This window comes from Ornithodoros turicata, chromosome 2 (assembly GCF_037126465.1).
Source record: "Ornithodoros turicata isolate Travis chromosome 2, ASM3712646v1, whole genome shotgun sequence".
In the NCBI taxonomy this organism is placed as follows: domain Eukaryota; kingdom Metazoa; phylum Arthropoda; class Arachnida; order Ixodida; family Argasidae; genus Ornithodoros; species Ornithodoros turicata.
This window is the reverse complement of record NC_088202.1, coordinates 92,347,069-92,368,294: the sequence shown is the minus strand read 5'-3', so window position 1 is coordinate 92,368,294 and position 21,226 is coordinate 92,347,069. Positions and strand designations below refer to the sequence as shown.

The 21,226-nt window shown below is 47.1% G+C and overlaps 1 protein-coding gene across 6 annotated transcripts in view; it reads right to left on the bottom strand.

Annotated features, from left to right (window-relative positions):
* The window catches only part of LOC135385788 (galactosylceramide sulfotransferase-like), a 435,824-nt gene that overhangs the window by 196,862 nt on the left and 217,736 nt on the right, over positions 1–21,226 (bottom strand). For 3 of the 6 annotated variants that reach the window (XM_064615299.1, XM_064615305.1, XM_064615304.1), the window contains exon 1: positions 1,264–1,552. The exons of 2 other annotated variants lie outside the window; for them this stretch is intronic. The gene's annotated coding sequence lies outside the window, so the exon portion shown is untranslated. Of the gene's footprint in view, positions 1–1,263; positions 1,553–3,800; positions 3,906–21,226 lie in introns of those variants that run through there. One more of the 6 variants, XM_064615302.1, reaches the window with a different exon arrangement.

The window sequence follows — 21,226 nt, the reverse complement described above, 5'->3', positions numbered from 1 at the left end:
CTCTAAATACTACACGAGAGCATGGGAAGAAAGCGCAAATTGGATCTCGAGGATGCATCCCTCACTTACCACGCTCCAGACCTCATAACTCCATGATATCAACACATGACTATACTCCACCATAGCATGAGGATGGCAGCCTATGATTTTTAGTTACTTATCTTGTCCTTGTTTTCTTCTCACTGTGGCCATGGCAGTATTATTTACTATTGAGAGCGTCCGCTTATGAATTCGACATTGGATGAAAGTTACGCCCGTCTTGAGTTGCTGGACTCCGACTGACTGAAGGCTGAAATGTGTACTACTGATGCTACCACCGACCGTTAAGAGGTTCGTATTACGCGCCTCCTATTCACCTGCGCCGAGACGCCGGAGTGTACACTTTCTTTTTATCCTATCTCCCTTGCCCTCTCTGTATTAAAGCTTCATTGCTGGTTCGTGAGTCTATCTGTTCATCTCGTCCTGTGTTCGTCCTGTGTTTTCCCCTCAAACTCAAGGCAATGTTAATATCAACTGAAAACATGTTCCTATATATATTTTTTTTTCTTTTTTTTTTCCTGCAACCTGTGCGCATCCCAGCGACGTAAAATTACTTGTGTAGTGTGTACGCGTGACACTGAAGCAGCACTTGGGCAAAACAGGGTGCTGATAGACCCGGACGGGCTGTCCTCCCGCAGCTCTGTAGCAACCGTTCCATTACCGGAAACATAACGAAACGGAAACGAGATTGAAAGGCCGGTATCAGAAATGGATAACGGAAACGAAAATATTGCAGTAACGAATATGGAAACGGTAATGAAAATACGTCCATTATCCTTCCCTGGTTTAAACCGTTCAGACAAAAAAAATCAATACCTCTGCTCCCTAACGAAAGCAGACGACGCAACCCACACATGTGATACAAGCGCGCACGGAGAAGGGATGCTGAGGTAGCAGGTGGTTTGACATCCACATCCCAACGCATGCATTCAACCACTTTGATCGTGACATCTTGGCGCCTCTCAACTTCGGTAACAAAACGTGAACTTCAGCATCGATATAAGATGAATTTGATGAAGATGTATTTGGATAACGTGCCTTCTTGCGGGACCGTTTAACAGGGTTTCCCCTCACAGTCCCTTATCTCAAGTGTGTTCCTGATTTTGTGTAGCACTAGGCAAATAAACAAATAAACAAACAAAAAATTAAAAGAAAAAGAAAAAAAGATTGTCCACGCAATATAAGCCCCTGTCCGGAACAAAACAGATCTCGGATATGACTCACCATTAGAAAAAAACGCACCCGGCACGCCGACGACGATGAGAACAGCGAAAGAAAATCACCAGGCACAGCGAGAGTCAGCCCTGTAGGTCACACACAAAAAACACGCACCAGGTTGTACGTTCGCAGGGAAGGGGAACTTTTTTTTTCACAGAAACGGTGGGAAGCGGCGAGGAACAACAATTCCGATGGCGGGTAAGGGACTCCGGCGGCGACAGTGGTGGAGCATGCCGGATGGGGAAAGCCAACGGAGAATGGCGCACAACAAGCGCTCACTGTCGCCCGCCGGCGATGGTCGTCTGCGCTAGGAGGACGCGGAAATTCCGGCGGACGAGTCTATTGCGTATCGGCGAGGGGGGATGTGAGGAACCTGTCGTCTAGCTGCTCTTGAACTGGACGGCGGCTATGGAAGGAGGCGGTGTTGTATAAAAGGGTTGGGCCTGTAGGGCGTGATTGCTGTTGCACTTGGACTTTTTTTCGATCGAGTAGCGCACCAGAACATGTCTGGGACGTAAACTAAGGTACGAGACCCGAAACGAGATGTTCCACGTTTACCAGACGAGCAACGAGCAGTACCCCTCTCCTGCCCCATACAATTTCACCTGTCCAATTTGTTGAAGTGCATAGAGTTGGAAGTTCTATTCAATTGAATAATGTGATTCGTTTGGGTGATATATTTGGCATGTCCTCCGAGACTTGTGTGATTGCAAGTTAAAATACATTTGACTGTGGTCCCGAGAAGTGTCTCGAGTGATATGATCCAACAAGAACAACACAAAATCAAAAACCTATCGTGAGGTAATGCGGCATACAGAAAAACAGAACGGCGGAAATTCAACCACCGACAAGATCGGGTTCCCTGTTCTTCTTCAACATCTACATGTTTTGCAATGTTGATTTCGACATGTCTGAACAGGACATAAGACTTTATAACGCGCAAATAACACGGCAAGGCATTTGCGCTGCATATATATATGGTATCAGCAATTACACCATGCATTTATTTGTTATTTTGGGTAGAGTTAAGAGAGTATAGGATGCAGTTGGACCGTACACCCTGAAACCAGAATTTCACCGCATAACAGTTGAAGGTAGAGACGGTAAGCTGCTTACAACATCAACACAACCACACACTATTCTTAGAGTGTAGATGTGCCAATAAGTACTATATTGTATTCTTGGTTTTACCACCAGTAACAATATGATGATGTAGCGTAGTTGATAGTGACATCAAGCATTCTATCTTGTCTTTATGAAGAGCCTACGTAGTCTATGAGTGACGTACTTGTTTAGCCTAATAGGTTAAGTGTAAAGTAGCGTAGGTGTTGTGGTGTGGATAGCTAGTCTACTGCGCATGCTCCACAACAGAGCGCTGCTGCATTCCATTGAAAGTTGGCACTTACATACGACATCCCCTGTACGTATGATTCACAGTTATTTATTCGGAGGCGTGTCTTCGCGCGAATATGTACCAGTTGTCTTCATGCATGCAGAGCTACAGAGAAAGCTTCATGTAAAGTTGCTTGATCGAAGAGTGGCGTGGACGATGAAATGCATGTCGGACGCAGAGCCGCTCGCAAATGCTGCTGCCGTTTGCATTAAGTGCTCATAATCACTCATCATATGCCCCCTTCCCCCGAAGGCTCAGCTGGACGCGTTTGACGGCATAGACTCGAACACACAAGGGCACTTTCAAAAGGACAGTTGCACGCATGCATTAAATCACGTCATATGGCTGATCGAATCGTCTTCGATTACCGTGCATTTTCAAGAGCCTGTGGTGAAGAAGATCACATGAGATGACTTCACGATTTTTTTTTCTCTGTCTTTTTCCCTGAGAATAACCTGAAGGATTACAGGGCGAGCACTACAAAACGATGTGAACGATATCCAGATGTATATAACGATATAACACGTAAGGGACATTGCTCCACAGAAACACAAGGAACATATTCCACTGTGCCTTCAAGAAAGAGGAGGATAAGTGCAGCCATTTACTCTACACTGAAGTAACCTCCAAGCGATAACCTGCAGTTGAGATGCAATGTACAATTACTGGCGCCGTGCGTGTTAAAATAAATGGGTAAGTGAACAAAAGAAAAAAGAGAGAGATGTATATGCGTTGGGGCATACATGAATCTGTAAATGTATTTCTCCCATGCGACTGTACGTACGAAAAGCATAACAAAATAAATACGCAGCAAAAATTCGTCGTGTCTGTCAGTCCACTCCAACTTGTTGACTGAACGAAACTTTCAGTCCGTGTACGACATAAATCGGGAAAGAGAAATTAGTCTGCCTCGCATAAAAATGTTTTGAGTACAGTACAAGAGTACTTCGCTCAGAGAGCTCCGACAACGACCGAAGCGCGATACGCTGGTTGGAACGCACGTAATGAGGAATCCTGTAAAGATTACTTTCCCGCATGCAGAGTAGCAATGCGGCTGAGCAGGCTTTACGACCTTAATCCCCCCCGTCCACCTACTGCGCTGTGCTTGCACTGTGCAGTGGGTTGATGCATAAGTAAAGCGGTTACTCACTTCGAAAGTAGAAAACGCAGTCGTTCATCCGTGCTGAACTAATCTTCAAAAAGTGAGTGTAGACATAAGGCGCTCGTGAAGTCCCGGTCGATACAAACAGACGATCTGCACTGCAGCCTCCTGTACGGTAGGCTGTGATAAGGCATGCGCTACTTCGCGGGAAACAGGTCTTTATGCGACGTGTGACCTTTGCACGGATTACTGCACGTGTAGCAATTCGCTTTCTGCGCATATCTTTCGGCAACGGAAGAGAATGCTCCCATCGTCATGTTGGGTGCGATGATGGTGGAACATAACACGTGCGAGATAAATTTCAGGTGACAGCCAGGTCTATCTCTATATTTATCCCCAGGCACACATTTTGTGTTTGTGTGTGTGTGCCAAGTGACGGTAAGAAAGGAAAAAAATTGCGTACCGTAAGCATTAGTGAGCGCTAGTAGACTGTCGAAAACGTGGCTTCCGAAGTACCGTATATCTACCGCACCCAATCAACGGATAGGATTCTGAGTCATGCACGTTGCCATTGGTTCCGGTAGGTACGATAGCTTCACGGTTACCTGATCAACGATTTACTAATACCCCTGTCACACGGCAAACTGAATGGCATTCCCAGCGAATGACGGTCGCACCGAATGTCATTCGTTTGTCATGCATCGAGCTACACGAAGAAACCGAATGTCATTCGCAAATGATGTCACTGTCGATAATTAAGACACCAGGGCCGAACACATGAAGCATTACGCAGGTACATTAGTTATGTTTTATTTCTTTTTCTCGAATCTAGCGAAACATTAGATTATTTCACAAAATCGTTGCGTTTTCAACGGCGCTTAGTCGGCAAAGTATCACAGGCAAAGACAAGTAAGAATCCTATATGCACCGCACTTGGCAACATGGCGACTGGGAACGAGGGTATAGTTCTCGGGAAAACAGTTGAGCCTTCCTTCCTTCGTGTCAAAAGTTAACAAATTCGTGACAAAATATTGGGGTGCAACTTTTCACTCGTCTTTCATTTCTTCAAACGGTTTATCGTTGTTTTCGCCACCACTCTACTGCGAGGGTACGCAGTCGGTTCGAGAGGGAAAAGCGAATGAGTTCCCCGCCCTTATTCGCATGTATTGCCATTTGGTTTCACCGTGTCACACGAAAAGGATGTCATTCAGTGTGAATGACATTCAATTTGCCGTGTAACGCTCTCTATTATGTCTGAGCTCTGTTGCATGTTGATGCCTTTTGTTTATGTTCCATTCCGTGTCTTATTGGCTGTCTAAGGCAGGCTTAGGTAGTAACTAAGTTACAAGTAAATTGTGATTGTAACTACTTGCTTTTCTACAAAAGTAAATTGATGTAATTAGTTAACGCTTTTCTTTGAAGTACTATTACTATAGCGCACTGAAGTAATATTACTTCAGCACTTATGTCCTGAGGTATTTTGTGCTTGTCAGTTCCCTAGCCTCCTTTTGTCAGGCTTAGCGGTACATGTGCTAAAACAAAGTTTTTGAGAGTTCTTCGGTCTTTTATTAAAAGGCAACTGCAAAGCAAAATTACTTTAACGTAGTAACTGTAGCGGTTACTAGCTACATTTCAAACAGAGTAACTGTAACTCAGTTACCACTTTTGCAGGCTGATTGTAACTGCAACCTACATACTTTTTTTAGTAACCTACCCATGGCTGATCGAAGGGACCCACCAGTACTTTGCCATGAGACGAACAACAGCTACATGAATAACGATGGGATGAGGTGCTTTACCGCAACAATTGCGATACCACACCTCAGCGCATGTAGGCCTTGAGACGAGCAGCATGTACTACCAAGCCATATTGCACTATTTTGTAGGCACGGGACAAAATGTGCCGAAGTTTCGCACGTAGCGACCGCAGGCGGCAAATCAATTCAGGCGAGAGACTGCGAATCTGCAAAGCCCAGTGGGAATGATCGAACCACTCTGATTAGTTTGTCTATCACTTGAAATGCAAGTATCACTGTGCGCACACAAGATAAACGCTTCGCGTGACGATGACGCTGAGGAGATAATATAGTCTGTGAACAGATGCCTCAACGGCGCCCCGAAATTAGTCATTGAACGGATTGCAGAAACAGCTCTCACCCCGTTCTGACCTTCCTTGTTGGGATAAGCAGACGTTAAGGCTTCTGCACGTGACTGTCATCGAAGTCGCTTGTATTCGGCGGCAACAGCGATCGCATTCACGAACGATGTTGTAAGTACCGCTAACATGTCGCAGCCCACGACGCGCGAACGATGGCGTCGCGGATTTACGAAGTGATCTGGGCGCCGGCTGTGCTGAAACAGCACAGCCGGCGCCCAGATTCGAACCCCGATCACCTTCCAATCACCGTATTGCTAGCAACGATGACGAAGAAGGCTTGACAGCCAATAATAGTCGTCCCTCCACACGTGCTTTGTATTACAACAAAAATACACGTTCTCGGACCTTGGCAATTGAAGTTATGAAAGCAGTGTAAAGCGCGTTCGACGGTCACGTTTCACCGAAAAACTTGAAGCTCCTGTCGAAGGGTAACAAGTAAACTAGTGTGCCATAGACGCCACCGGCGACGGGCTACAAGGTTCCGTTGCAAGAAAGAAAGCGTGGTCCAGAATTACAGAGAACCTGTTCGCCGTCACAGAAATCAAACGGGCCCAAATGAAGATGTGCATTCACTTTTAAAGAAGAATGCCGGTCACAAAATAGAGAGTTTTAGTACATCGTACGCTATCACCTTTGCGTACGATATGCTAAAACTCTTTAATAATACAAGCACGAAGTGAAAGTTATTCCAGGAGGACGCATCCGAGAAAGTGAACAATAAAGTGCTACGTTGAAAACATACATTTCTCCAACTCGCGTTTACGCTACAGGCCCGCGTGAAACACTTATTGCAGTCACATTATCGAACTAACAGTCTCCAGGTTCCAGTCACACAGGTCCAAATTATCGCATAAACTACAAACCAGGGATGGGCATAAATACTTTTTCTGGTGTATTTAAATATAAATACAAAATAGTTTGCTTAAATATGTATTTAAATACTTGGCATCAATACTTTTAAGTGCAGTATTTAAATACTAAATATAAATACAGTATTTAGCTACCCCAGATGGTTTCATAAATACGTACATTGAAGAAGCAAATAATTAGGGTAAATATAGACTGAACAACTGTTATAGAGCATTCAAACAGACTGTTACGAAGTTTACGACTGTTACTGTTACGACTGTTTAGACTGTGACGATTGATTAAATGATTTAATTAGATGATCCTATCGTCCACCCAGCTTCTATTTGATCAAATGAGGTTGCATTCGAAGAAATGAGCCTCACAGGAGCTGAAGAACAATATGCACATTCAGAAAGTCCTGTAACATGTAGACATTGGTCCTGGAGTCTTTGTGAAGTTTCAGAACGAAAGACTCATATTTGGTACTGAGTGCGCCATTGGTGGAACGCTGATTCCATTCGGTTATTGACACAAGTGCAGGATCCATGTACGCCCGAAAGAAACTTCTAAAAGTGCGCAAATCCTTCAACAAAGAACAACAGAAAAAATAATGATGGTGAATGGGGAAATTCAACTCATTCTACGTCGTGATTGCTGGTCAGGAGTACGTATTTGTAGAGGGCATTGCATTTGCGTAATGGACTACAAGCGCCTTGGAGAGGTTTACAGCTATATTTATTTTTGTGCAGAAACTGAGAGTGAGCTTATTACGACATGAAGAAAATACGTTCATCCCTCGTGTGTTGAAGTGCGATAAATATATTTCAGAAGGCCAGTTCCTCACATTGTTTAGACAATGACCGTAATGTGCTAATGGGTTTTACCGAATCCGTCCATGCATCGTGTCCACTGTAGTCAGTTTGATGTATTGTTTGCGTGAGGTGCTCAGTCTAACATCCAAAATTTTAAAATGATTGAGGTATATAAACTTAGCGAACGCTACTATCGGGAGTACTGTACTGAAACTTCAAAAATCTTGTATTTAGAATCTTCTTGATCTGCCGCTTGTGAAAATTATATCTCGCCCAGAAAACCATCAAATGTTCGTATTTCTCCACTAGTTGTAGTATCCCCCCGGCCTCTTGATTTTTTGGTAGGGATGGGGGATGAGGAAAGTACAAAAAACACATACACGTTATACATAATGCCATTTCTTGTCGTGCCATGTATGTGCTGTGCATGATTATTTTATCCATTCCTGCTGTGTTTGTTTAGGATTTGCTTGATTGGATATTTGTATTGCATTTTTTTTTTTCAACTTTCTTGCTGCGCAGGTCAAGTTGGGCTTTATACTGTTAGACAATCTCTCGCGTTTAGTGACCCAAAATGCTCGACTACTCTGGAGCATTTTTATTTGTAGACGGAAGGTGTTCACGGTCTTACGCTTGGTACAGAAGGCGCAGAATACGGAAAGTGCAGAAGTCAGGATGTGTTAGGTCCGTGAAAGGAGCATAGAAATTAAAGTAGAGTTCGTCTTTTTCCTTTCAATGCTACATGAACCGCAATAATTATCTCTTCACAGTGATATGCCTAATCATTGCTAAAACAGCTTATCCAGCACATTAGTCACCATTATCTGCAAGTATAAATTAATACTCCGGCTGAACTGAGCGTGTGCATCACAGTAGCGTCGTTCTGGTCTAGATTATTATTTTTATTGCACCGTGCCTGTACTCGTAATCTGTGCTCCTTCATCCAATTTCTGCACACACATGCTTTGCCTGAATAGCTTTTCCATACTTGAGCACATGTAGCATCGTGATGTCACAGTTGACATTATGACCGACCTTGCTTTCTTTTTTTTTTTCTTTCTTTCTTTCAGATGCATATCCACAACATCTCAATGAGAAGCCCTCAGATGTACCGAATGCTACAAGGCTGAGTTCTTTTGTTCTGCGGATGCAAATTTTTTGAACGATTTAAATAAAGAGTCATGAACAGATGACACAGATTGTCACTTGGTGTAGAACGTCATTTCTTTACCGTCTCCTGGAAATCTTAGAAGAACATTTGGACTCTGTCCTGTGAGAAACAAGCTATACGAAATCTTATGAGAAACAAGCTATTAGAAAGTCAATGAGAGCCGTTAAGAGCAGCTTTATAAGATCTCATACAGATCCTGTGAGATATTCTATGAGACAACCTGTGAGAATATGGGCGATAATCCCATAGAATTTCTCTTACGATTCTGTGAGATGTTTCTTGTGAGAATTACTGTAGGATTCTTCAATAGGGGCAGTCACAACAGTACATGCAGCTGTGCAGCCTTGGGTAAGCTACTTCTAAAAAGTAACTGAGTTACAGTTACAGTTTATCTGCCAAAAATATTAACTAAGTTACAGTTATAGTTACTTTCTTGGTCGAGTAACTAGTTACAGTTACAGTTACTGAGACAAAGTAACTTAGTTACATTAGAGTTACTTTTTATAAAAATGACCATCAGAGGGTGATACAATTGTTAAAAACATACATTTATTTACTTTTACTGAAGTGCAATAAAAGTTGTCTTGCACTTAACCAGAAGCAGTATAAGTTAATACGCGGTTATCCCAGACGGAAAAATACGACATGTGCATGCGACCTGGCGCATCGCGGTGAAAAAGAAGAGCACGGTGACACGCACATGTTTCGTAACGTGTAGAGAGAGAGGCATACACAAGAAGAAGGAACTCGCCTCAAGATGCTTTTTCAGGTTTGAAGTTGACGTCCTGCTTGCCGAGTACGTCTTATTCCATAGCTTGCACTTTACAGTTAAATGATTCTTGTCCTTCCATGACAAAAACTCGAAGGTTGCTTCATAGAGCGGCCACGGAAGCTTATGGTAGCAGCATCCGGAGCAGGATTAGTCATTGCACTGGTCGGGGCGCAAGTCAGCTGACCGGAAAGTTTCTCTTTGTGCATAATCATTCCCTTGTCCATATCCACAGGAAGCAGGATCTCGTGCTAAGGCAGTGACACTATTACTCACATATGGCTCACTCCGACCGTTGAGGGTCACTAACTTCAACTAAGTTCTGTTCGCAAAGCTGGAATTCCCTGCTTGGTCAAAAGCCCAAGGCACGGGGCACATACCGATTACGGATAAAAGGAAGGAAGACACTGTTAGGAGGAGGTAGGGGAAGGTAGAGTAAAGAAAAAAAAAGGAACCACATTTATTCGAGTAACTAGTTACATTTTGCAGTTACTTTCACAGAAATAGTAACTAGTTACAGTTAAAAGCTACTTCTCTTGAAATGTAACTAGTTACTGTAGCTAGTTACCCCCATAACTAGTTACAGTTACAAGTTAAAATTAACTTAGTTACTACCCAAGACTGCGCTGTGAAATGTGGAAACATGCAATTTATTTACTATTTATTAACATGCATTTACATTTACATGCAATTTATTATTATTTACAAAGTATTTAAGCAAATATATGCTGAGAAACAGTATTTAAATATAACTATAAAGCATTTTTCCAAACTTTATTTAAATAGAATGTTGGCCCAGAACGCGTACTAACCCCCCTATCCCCAACTCCTTCCTGCTGTCCTCTCTCCATCTGTCCACATCTGTACGCCGCTCATAGCTACAGTTGCTTCGCGGCGCTAACACGGAATTAAAAAAAATTAAATAGAAGACAGAAATACATGTATTTATGTTTTAAATATTTTAAATACTATGTATTTAAATGCTGCTCATCCCTGCTATAAACTAACTTACTCGGCATCCGGTAGCAAAGTAGGAGAGATAACTACTAACACTGTCGTGCCGCAAAGTTCTTCGAGATTTGAACTGCAGTGCAATTCTGTAACAGACATGATGTCGTATAGGACCATTCGGTGGCTCCCGTAAGATACAAAGATCTTACGACGCGCAGACTTTTTGTTAATAGTTTCCCGTACGATTAAGAAAAATTTTATTGTACCGCTTACTTGTATTTTACTTGTAAACTTTATTGTACCCCTGTACTTAATGCGGTTTCACCAGCCGGAGCTGGAGCAGAGTCATCCTAGCGGCGCTTGGGAAAGATGAATGGAAGGAGGGTCTGAGCTACGCCACTTGTACGTACTTGTATTTACACCGGGTGTTTCATGAAGGTCCCTCGGCTGAATAATTCGTAAACAGGTGGCGCCATCGAATAACTTTCTCTTGGGTAAATATCTTTGGGACATGGGCCATGAACTGAGTAGCAACATCTCCCTACTCAACATGAACTGAGTAGGGAGAGGCTGATTCGCATACATAATTAAATTGACATCCTAACATTTAAATTTTACTCCGCACGGTTAAGAAACCTCTGTTTTAGGTATCGGGACTGTCAGCGAAAAATAGTCAAAGAAAAACAACGCGTCGACATTCAGTGATTTTTTCTTGTAAGTGATCGGTGTCTGTTTACATATTTGTTGCGCGACGCAGTGCACCAATGCGCTCCTTGGATCAGCTGTCCGGCCGTCAATGTCGTGTTCGTCCGCCTGGTTCACCCTGGATCACGCACAGGGGCGACGGAAGATTACGAACAGCCGCAAGAGACGCTTTGGTATTCCTTCTCAACGCGACTGGTGAACAGCGCTGCGGTTGTGCCGTCGCGTTGGTGAGATAGCGTTCTCTTTAGATAGCCCATGGATGATGACGAATACACCGCGAACGCTGTGTACTAGTCGACTTGAGAAGGAGAAGGAACACCAAAGCGTTTTTGCGGTCTTGCGGCTGTACCTTATCTTCCACAGAGCTCTGATCTTCCGTCACCCCATGCGCCAACAAGGCGGATGAACACAAAATTAACGCATTGGTGCGCTTTCCATGTGCGTTTACCGAGCGATCTGGCTGCTCCACGCTACTGAATTCGACTTCACAGGAAACTGTGGGGACAGTTTCATCGTAAAGCGCCTGAGAAAAACAGCCGGACCGCACAGCCGGTGCCAGGATTCTGATCCAGGGAACCACAGAAAGATGTCTGCTTAATCACATGATATAGGTGGTCAAAGTGGTCAAGCAACTCCTCATAATGTAAAGCAAATGTCGACGTTGTTCCCTACGAAGTCGGCCCCGAACGCACGACACCGCCGAACAGCATGTCACCGTATCAGGCAGTCAAACAGCTCGGCAAAGACGACGTCTACACTACTGGTGGTCGACTGCACCTTTATCATGTCACCCATGCACCTCGTTGAATGAATAAGCATGTGCACACATCAAGGAAGTCATTCCTAACTGTTACACGGCAACAACATGAGCAACATCAGACTTTCCTTTCGAACAGTCAAACAATGACACAAACACCCCACCGATCATGACACCAACAAGCAGCATGTCACCGTATACAGGGTGTCCCAGAAAACGTGTCATTGAATTATAATAAAAAAACTACGCCACCTAGAATCATACGGTCAACGGCATTTGTTCTTATTAGGTTTTTGCCACCTTGTAAAGTTAATGTCATGTACCCCAAGTTTAATTATGCAAATATTTGCGAACTGAACTCAGAAATTTGCCAAGGGAAGGTCACTTTTTTACCCCGCCAATATTAAGAGCGTGCCGAATTCACTCATATTCATGATAATTGACAGTGCTATTCACGAGCTATCCCATAGGAAAAAATAGCCGAATATCATGCTTTTAGGAGCACCAGACCATAATGCGCGATGTCTTTCTGAGCGCAATCGCTCGCAGTCCGACGAAAGGTGGTTCCGAAGCCAGCCCACAGAGTGATACTAGAAAAAGTAACAGTTCCTAAAATTGGGAGAGGGAAAGCATTATCCCAGCGAAAGTCGGACGTGATAAGCCATGCCTGCGTTATCTCTTTCTGCGATGCCGGGGTGGGCTGGGTTTCCAACCTCCTTTCGTCGGACTGACACGGATTGCGCTGAAAAATTCATCGTGCGCTATCCTGTGCAACCTCCGTACACTCTTAAAAATAAGTTTCACCGCATAGCGCGCTCCTAGCCAACCATTATCTCGAATGATATCGTTACCTGCCCTGATTTGTTGAAAACGGGGGGCGTACGCCTTTTATGTGACAATTATGAACAGCATAAGTGTCACAAAAAAGGCGTACGCCTCCCGTTTTCAACAAATCAGGGCAGATAACGATATCATTCGAGATTATTGTTGGCTAGGAGCGTGCTATGCGGTGAAACTCATTTTTAAGAGTGTAGAGCATGATGTTCGGCTATTTTTTCCGATGGGATAGCTCCTGAATATCCCTGTCAATTATCATTAATTTGAGTAAATTAGACACGCTCTTCACATTGGTGGGGTAAAAAAGTGACCTTTACTAGGCAAATTTCCGACTGAAGCTCGCAAAAATGTACATAATTAAACTGACGTTACACGACATTCACATGAGGAGGTGGCAAAAACCCAGTAAGAACAAATACCATTGACCGCATGACTCTAGGTGGTGTAGTTTTTTTATTATAGTTCAATGACACGTTTTCTGGGACACCCTGTAGAGGCAGACAAATAGCTCGGCAGTAACGACGTCACCACTACTGGTCAGGCTGGCCGACTGCACCGTCTGTTACGTTACCAATGTACTTCGTTGAATGAGTAAGCATGTGCACACATCGAGAGACCTATTCGTAACTGTTATACGGCAACGAATGAGTGGCAACAACCACAATAAATGATGGAAAAGTGATGATGACATGGGGTGCTTTCCCATGGGATGGGGGATCTTCCCCATGCATGCGTGGGATGGGGTGGTTGAATCACCCCATGTCATAGCCTCGATTTATTTGTTGTTGTTGTTCCCCGCGGGAGCCACAGGACCCTACTCCATTTCAAAGAGGTTAATATGAGAGGATGGATGAACTAAACCACAATGCTGAAGATACTGCGATGGATCTTGACTTCACCCCTCAGGAGCTGGAAACAGCCATTCAAGCGTGCAATCGCCGGTGGACCTAGTATCAACAGTTGAACAGGAGCGACTGGGTGGACGATTAACTACAGCTATGTTCCTTGACATCAAAAGGGCGTATGACACTGCAAGTCACCCTCATGTTCTGCATGGCCTCTATTCCCTCGGCATAACGGGGCGAGCGCTGAGGTGGATTGCTAACTATTTAAGTGGCCGGGCGGTGTTCATGCGTACCAGCACCGGGGATACACAGAAACACTCAGTGACCGCAGGAGTGCCGCAGGGAGCAGTACTCAGTCCCATGCTTTTTAATGCCCTACTGGCGACACTCCCGTCCCTGTTACCACGAGGTGTACGTCTGAGTATGTATGCCGATGACTTATGTCTGTGGTTTTCCCGGAAACAGTGGCCAGCGCTTCGTAGGCACTAGACAAGGTCACCATCTTCTTGTCTCAACGGGGCATGGATGTGTCGTTAGAGAAAACAGTAGTGATGCCGTTCACGAGGAAACGCTTACCGAACTTTGAGCTTCAAGTCAAAGGTCAACAACTCAGAAGAGTAACACATCACAGGTTCCTTGGGGTCATCGTGGACAGATCTCTGTCCTGGTCAGCCGAAGTTGAACGCATAAAGGAGAAAGCTACATCCGTCGTTAATGTCATGCGCTACATCGCAGGCAGTCGATGGGGAGCGTCTCCGACGGCTATGCTCGCATCTCTGCATCATTCACTAATTCGTCAGATGTTGGCGTACTCCCTGCCACTTCTACAAGGCCTGTGTCCCACCTCATAATCTATCCTCGAGAGTGTGGTTGCAAGGAGCCTAAAAGTGTGCTTGGGGGTTCATCGGTCAGCTTCTAACCAGCTCACAGTTGCAGAAGCGAAGGAACCTCCGGTACCAGCTCTAGGAGTTCAGGAATCACTTCGTCACTTCATCCGACTGTCAACGCGTCATCGTCGGCACCACCTTGTTGAAGCAATTAATAAGAGAGATAATTCTACTTTTCACCAGGCCATTCTGCCACCCCATCGTACTTCATCGACAGCAGCAGAGCTACACGCTCTTCTTCTAGCCATAGAGCATATCTCGTGCGCGCCTTCCCAGGGGGGGGGGGGATATGTTTAATGATAACAAAGAAGAGGAACAAGGGAAAGGTCAGCCAGACAGGGTGTCGGCTTGCTATTCCCAAGAAAAAAAATAGAAAAATAATAAAAAATCAGAGAGAGAGAGTACCCAGGCGGGCACAGTCCGGTTCACAGGGCGACCAGTAGGTCGGTTGCAGCGAGGTAATGGAGGAGCAGTCTGGTGACTACGCACTGTCGGGCGCGCTGCACGGGGCCGAGTAAGGTCCGCAGCGTGAGGTGCAGGCCAAGGTGTGTGCTCAAGGCTCAAGGCTCAAGTGCGGCTCTGGCTGAGGAGTAAAGGCGGCAGTGCAGGAGGAGGTGGGTAGTGTCCGCCACCACACCACATTTCGTGCATAGTGGGGAACCTATGTTGCCCATGAGGAACTGGCGCGATGGGGTCTTAGCGACGTTGAGTCGTAGGCGGTGAAGGAGTGAGCTCTCCCTTCGAGAGAGGCTCAGTGGGATGGTGAGCTCCATCTTGGGATCGATGGAATGAAGGAAAGTGCGGGCTGGGACGGCGCTCTCAGTGAAGAGGCGAGTGTGCTGGGCGCACATGCGGCGTATGTGGAGTCGGCATGACGAGGGTGATAGCGGGACCGATAACAATGGTGCAGAGGTGTGGGCCTGCTTCGCAGCGGCGTCGGCAGATGTGTTGCCGGGGAGGCCTGTGTGACCGGGGACCCACTGAGGCCAAACGCTGTGGCCCGCGCGGGCGAAACGACTGAGGCACTGAACGATGAGCACGCCAATGTCCTGAACAAGGGGGATCGAGAATGATGACAGCACTTCTAGCGCCGCCTTGTTGTCTGTAAAGATGGTCCATGGTGCGGGAACGGATGCCGAGATGAACTTCAGGGCTTCATGAATGGCGATCATTTCGGTTTCGGTGGATGGAGTCTCGTACGAGAGTTTGAACCCACGGCTGCAGTGGGCGTGAGGCACGTAGAAGGCTGCTGCCGACCCGCCTGGTATCACCGAGCCATCGGTGTATATGGGTACCCGCTGGTCATGAAGCGAGTAAACGTGCTCCAACGCGAGCTGCCGCGCGACCACCGTGGGTGTGTCATGCTTGCGAGGGAGGCCGGGGATGCGTGTTATCGTTGTTGTCGGTCGAACGTCCACATAGGGGGTGCGAACGACCCCGGCGGTGCAGGCGGAAGGCGCCCATTGAGTCTGTGAATGGCGTCGCCGAAGGCAGAGTCCAGGTACTTCTGCGGTATCGTTCGCAGATGATGCAGGGGGTGCCGTGTGATGAAGCGCGCGTAGGTTCGGAGGGTCTCCTTGTCGCGGAGTATGGGAGCCGGAGATTCTCCCGCCTCTGCAAGGACGGAGAAGGTTTCGGACGTCCTTGGGACGCCGAGACAGATACGGAGGCTACGGGCCTGGATGTTTAAGAGTTCCCGCTCTCCTGTACGGCCAACACCGTGCAGGACAGGGAGGCTGTAGCGGAGAGCGCCCAGCGTGAGCGAGTTCTGCACATGGCGGAGGTCGGCGTATGACGGGCCCCAGGAGGCGCCGGAGATGCGGCCCAGCACATTTTCGAGGATGTTGGCTTTGGAAAACAGGGCCCTAACATGTTGCGACCACGATAGCCCTGCGTCAATGCTTATGCCTAGGTATGTGCACTGTCAGACAAAGCTGAGCTGCGCTCGCGCAACTCGAAGGGGGTAATTCTGGAAGGAGCGGCGAGAGAAGACCATGGCCGACGTTTTGCTTGGGGACACGGAGAGACCACGGTCGGAGAGGTAGGACCCGACGGTGTTGAGAGCACCTTGTAGGCGGCGTTGGATAGTGTCCCGGCGGGTGGATGACGTCCAAATGCAAATGTCGTCCGCGTAGATCGTAACGTTGACATCAGTACTTATTTGTGAAGGGAGGGAGGCCATGATGACATTAGAGAAGAGGGGACTGAGCACACAGCCCTGCGGAACGCCGCGATGCACAGCAAACGTAGCGGTGTCGCCGTCGGCAGTACGAATAAACAGGGACCGGTTGCAGAGGAAATCTTGTATCCACGAGAGCGGGCGGTTGCCCACTCCCGCTTCTTGAAGCGTCGCGACGATGGTGCTGTGGAGGACGCTGTCATAGGCCTTCATCACGTACAGGAAAACCGCCACAGTGAGCTTCCCTTCAGAGCGTGCTTGCTGTGTGCTGGAGACAATGTGTATGACTGACGACCTGCCTTGCCGAAAACCTGCCATAGCTTCAGGGAAGAACATCGTGGACTCGAGGTACCAGTTGAGGCGGGAGGATACCATGCGCTCCATAACCTTTCCGACGCAGCTTGTCAGGGCTATTGGCCTGAAGGAGTCGATGTTATGAGGGGATTTCCCTGGTTTGAGGATGGGAACCACCATCGCCGTTTTCCACTGCTGCGGGACGCATCCTGAACGCCATGATTCGTTAAAGAGTTTGAGGAGGGCTTCGCGCCCGCTGCGAGGGAGATTGCGGAGTGCCTTATACGTGACCTGGTCTGCCCCTGGAGAGGTGTGCATGGGTGATTGTGCTATGGCGGACTCGAGCTCAAAGAGGGAGAAGGGAGCGTCTATAATACCCCTGTCACACGGGCATTTCGATCCTTCTCGAATCCGATCTTCATTGAACTTCCCGAGCACACTCGAGTTTTGACGCTGCTACACGGCCACTTTCAATGCGCATTGAATGGTTGACTTGTGCAAATGAATAAACCGGACTCATTAATTTCGCGTTTCCTATATAACAGCGATATTAGTGGTAATTTATCGTATACCGATGTAAGCATCATTTGTAGCTTCGCGCGCATGTCCGTCTTAAGTTATGACAGTTCACCGGGGTCGAGGATGCAAAGGGCGGCCGTCGAGCCGTCTTGAAATTCTCAATCCTGTTATGGGAACTGTCTTGAGTCAAGCAGGATCAAAGTTCGATCCTGCTTGGAAGCGGCCGTGTAGCACCATCAGATCTGCATTGGGTTCAAGCAGGTTCGGTCGAGCAGGATCGAAAATGCCCGTGTGACAGGGGTATAAGCATGGCTCCGTCGACGGCTCCAAGGCTATAGGAATATCACAAGGTGACGTAAGGGCGTTGGCCAGCGCTGACGTCAAGCGCGAACAGAATTCCTCGGCGACCTGGACTTCGGGCTGTCCAGAGGATACTGCAAGCGACCGAAACGGGTGTCGCTGGGTGACTGGTGTTGCGAGGCCGTGCAGGACAGTCCATATCCGCAGAGCGGGGTGCGGGGGGACAAAGATGATGCAAAGTTTCCCCAATGATTCCGCGCTAGTGTGCGTAAACGCCTTTGTATTGCCGTTTGTATGTTTCGGGCTTCAAGGATGTGGGTTGGAAGACGGGTGCGGCGGGCACGACGCTCAGCGCGGCGCCGTACGGCACGGAGTCGTTCATATTCCGCGTCGACGGCCGTGAACTTAGAGGGTAAGGTGAGGACTGTCGTTGCGGCGTCCACGGCAGACACGACTTCTCGGGAGAAGTCCTCCATATTGTCCGGAACATGGTCAGCCACGTGGTACCTGAGTGTAGACCTGTAGCACTGCCAGTCTGTCCTCTTCAGACGGCGAGAGGGGCAGGCCCGCCGGGGTCCCAGCACGCTAACCTGGACGGGCAGGTGGTCGCTTCCGAGCGAATCGGCGTCGACGCCCCACCTGAAGAGCCGCGCAATGAGGGAGGAGGCGACGGTGAGGTCCAGGCACGAAGAAAGGTACGTGGACTTAAGGAACGTAGGGGAGCCATCGTTCAGAACAAGGAGGTCCCGTTCCTCGAATAGAGGTGGGGAAACGGGAATAGAGGTCCCGTTCCTCGAACTAGTGTCGGCCTAGACCGACTTGGAGGAGTGAGTCGATTTCGCTTTCAAGGTTCAGGACCGACTGGACTTCCGAGAGAGCGGTACATTGAGGGAGGGCGGTGACTATGGCCTTGAGCGCCGCAAAGAGGACCCGAAGGATGATGAACCGATATTAATCGGTTCGAACCGGTTTACGTGTGCCGCGCTAATCAGTGTACCACATGTGAGAGGTAACAACAAGTTCCGGCGATGGCTTGCTCCTCTTTCCTTCCTCTTACTCCCCCGCCTCTACAGTTAACAGCAGATCATCCTTTACTGTGCCGAAAAGTGCTGGGGAATGGCGTACAGCATACCATTGCACTCCATTGCAAAAGGCTATCGCCAATTTCTAAAGAAAGAAAGAGAAGAAAGCGATCACGTGGTAGATAGGGGTATCCCGGAGTCCCATACGCAGGCCGGCACGCGGCTCGTCGTTGAAAAGAGGGCGAGATGCCGCTCCTGTGTTTCCTTCCTCCATGGTCTGGAGCACACGCAGACCTTTTTCCCGTGGTCGCTAGAGGTCTGCGTTGCTTGTAGATGTCATTGTGGACGATTAAAATTTACGCCGCCTTCACAGTGCGACGCTGAATGAAAGGAAGCAGCTGTCGTGTAGCAAAACTTTTTTTTTACACCTCGAGTCACAAAATATACAGGGATGTCGTGAACCTTTTGGAGGTGAGGCTGTAGGAGGTGCATGGACACATCACTTCTTGGTTTATCAATTTGTCTGCTCTGTGAATTCGGCAAGATTACGAGCGATGTAATCAGCTGGTACGCGGCAGTCGAGTGGGAAGGTATAGGCGTTTTTACCGTCTGGCGAACCGGTTACCGCATCATATTTTTTCGGTTCAGTTCCGGTTCGTTCAAGGGAAGAGAAGAAATGTTTACGGTTCGGTTCGGGCAAAAAATAACGTTTTTTGCGGATTTCGGTTTCGACCCCTGGCTAATACAAGCGCCGACAGGTAAGATTCAGACATAAAACATGATATATCAGCAAATCTGGATGAAACTAGTTAGTTAGTTAGTTAATAAATTAGTAAAATAAAGTAAACCTTGGAGCTTTCAGCAACCCACCATGGGTGCTACCTGCTCCATTGCAAGAGCTGTATAGCTATTACACCCTCTGAATCAAAATCCTCACAGCAATCAAAACAAATCACAGTGGGGTCCCTCACATTCTCACGGGCACTCAATCAATAAAGCGGGAAAACAATATAGCCCACTACAGATCTACAAAATACGGTGTCAGCAGTTAACAGTAAGATGGAGTTCGCACTTAGTGTTCACAACACAGTTGTGAGACCAGTCTCACTCAAGAAGGCTACCAGCGGACGGATTGCCTTTCGTTGATTGCGCGGAGTATCCCAAGGACCCAATAAATGAGTCAGTCCACTAGGCGGTCCGTCATGCGCAAAATGCCGGCAAGGAGTGACTGTCTCTCTGACCTGAAGTGGCGGCATTCCAGCAGGACGTGATCGCTGCCATCCACCACATCACACTCGGGGCACAACGGAGACTCAACCAACTATATATAAACTATATAGCATTTGAAGAGTGGATATCTCTAAAAATCTTGAAATCTTGAAAATCTTGAATCTTGAAAATCTTGAATCTTGAAAATGAATCTCTCTCATGAAGGGTAAAAGGGGCTTATCGCCCAACAACAAGGCTGGGTGCATGGCAACTGATATCGGTAAAACTCTCTAAAGTGATAGTGGCGATGAGGTTCATATACACTACACGTGATTAGGATGTGCAGCACAGAGAGCTGCTCCCTACAGTTCGTGCATTCGGGTCCTTTTGCACAGTCGAATGCAAACTCCCATTATATCGCGGTTAATGCAAGGGAGACGTAGCAAAGAGAAAACAGTTTTACAATATCCGTAGCGGAGAGGAACCCTATAGGGTAGAAGACATGCTGGACCTTCGGATTAAGCACATCGTCGAGGGTCTTAACAACAAATTAAGGCCAACAACAGAAAGGTCTGGGGGGGTGCACACAACGTCCCCTGTAGCATTCATATTGTTTTATTCCGTCTTAGCGCCACTAAGCAACTGTGGCTATGAGCGGCGTACAGATGTGGACGGATGGAGAGAGGATATCAGGAAGAAGTGAGGGACAGGGGGGCGGGGGGTTAGTATGCGTCCTGGGCCGACTGCAGGGGGAACTGTTCCGACACTCGTCTGGAAAGTCTTCGGAAAACCCACGGAAAGCCTCAGACAGCCCAGCCTGTGGTAGGATTCGACCCCACCACCTCCCAGTCTTCTTCACCACCAACACTACCAGCAACAGCGGAACTCCTTAACCCGCTCGGCCATGGCGCTGGTTACATTCAAAATGAAGTGTACACAAGGTAGCCTTGGGAAGTAATTTAGTTACTACTACAGTCAAACTCCTTTATAGCGAACACCTTTTTAACGAAAATACCACTACAGCAAATTTTTTTTGCGGTCCTGCTGGAGCCTATAGATCCAATAATAGACATCCTTTTTAACGAAAATACCTTTACTGCGAATTTTTTTTGCTGTCCCCTGAGTTTCGTTGTAAAGGAGTTTGACTGTATAACTAGTTACTGAAAGAGTAACCTGTAACTAACTAACTAGTATTCCGGGGAAAGTAACT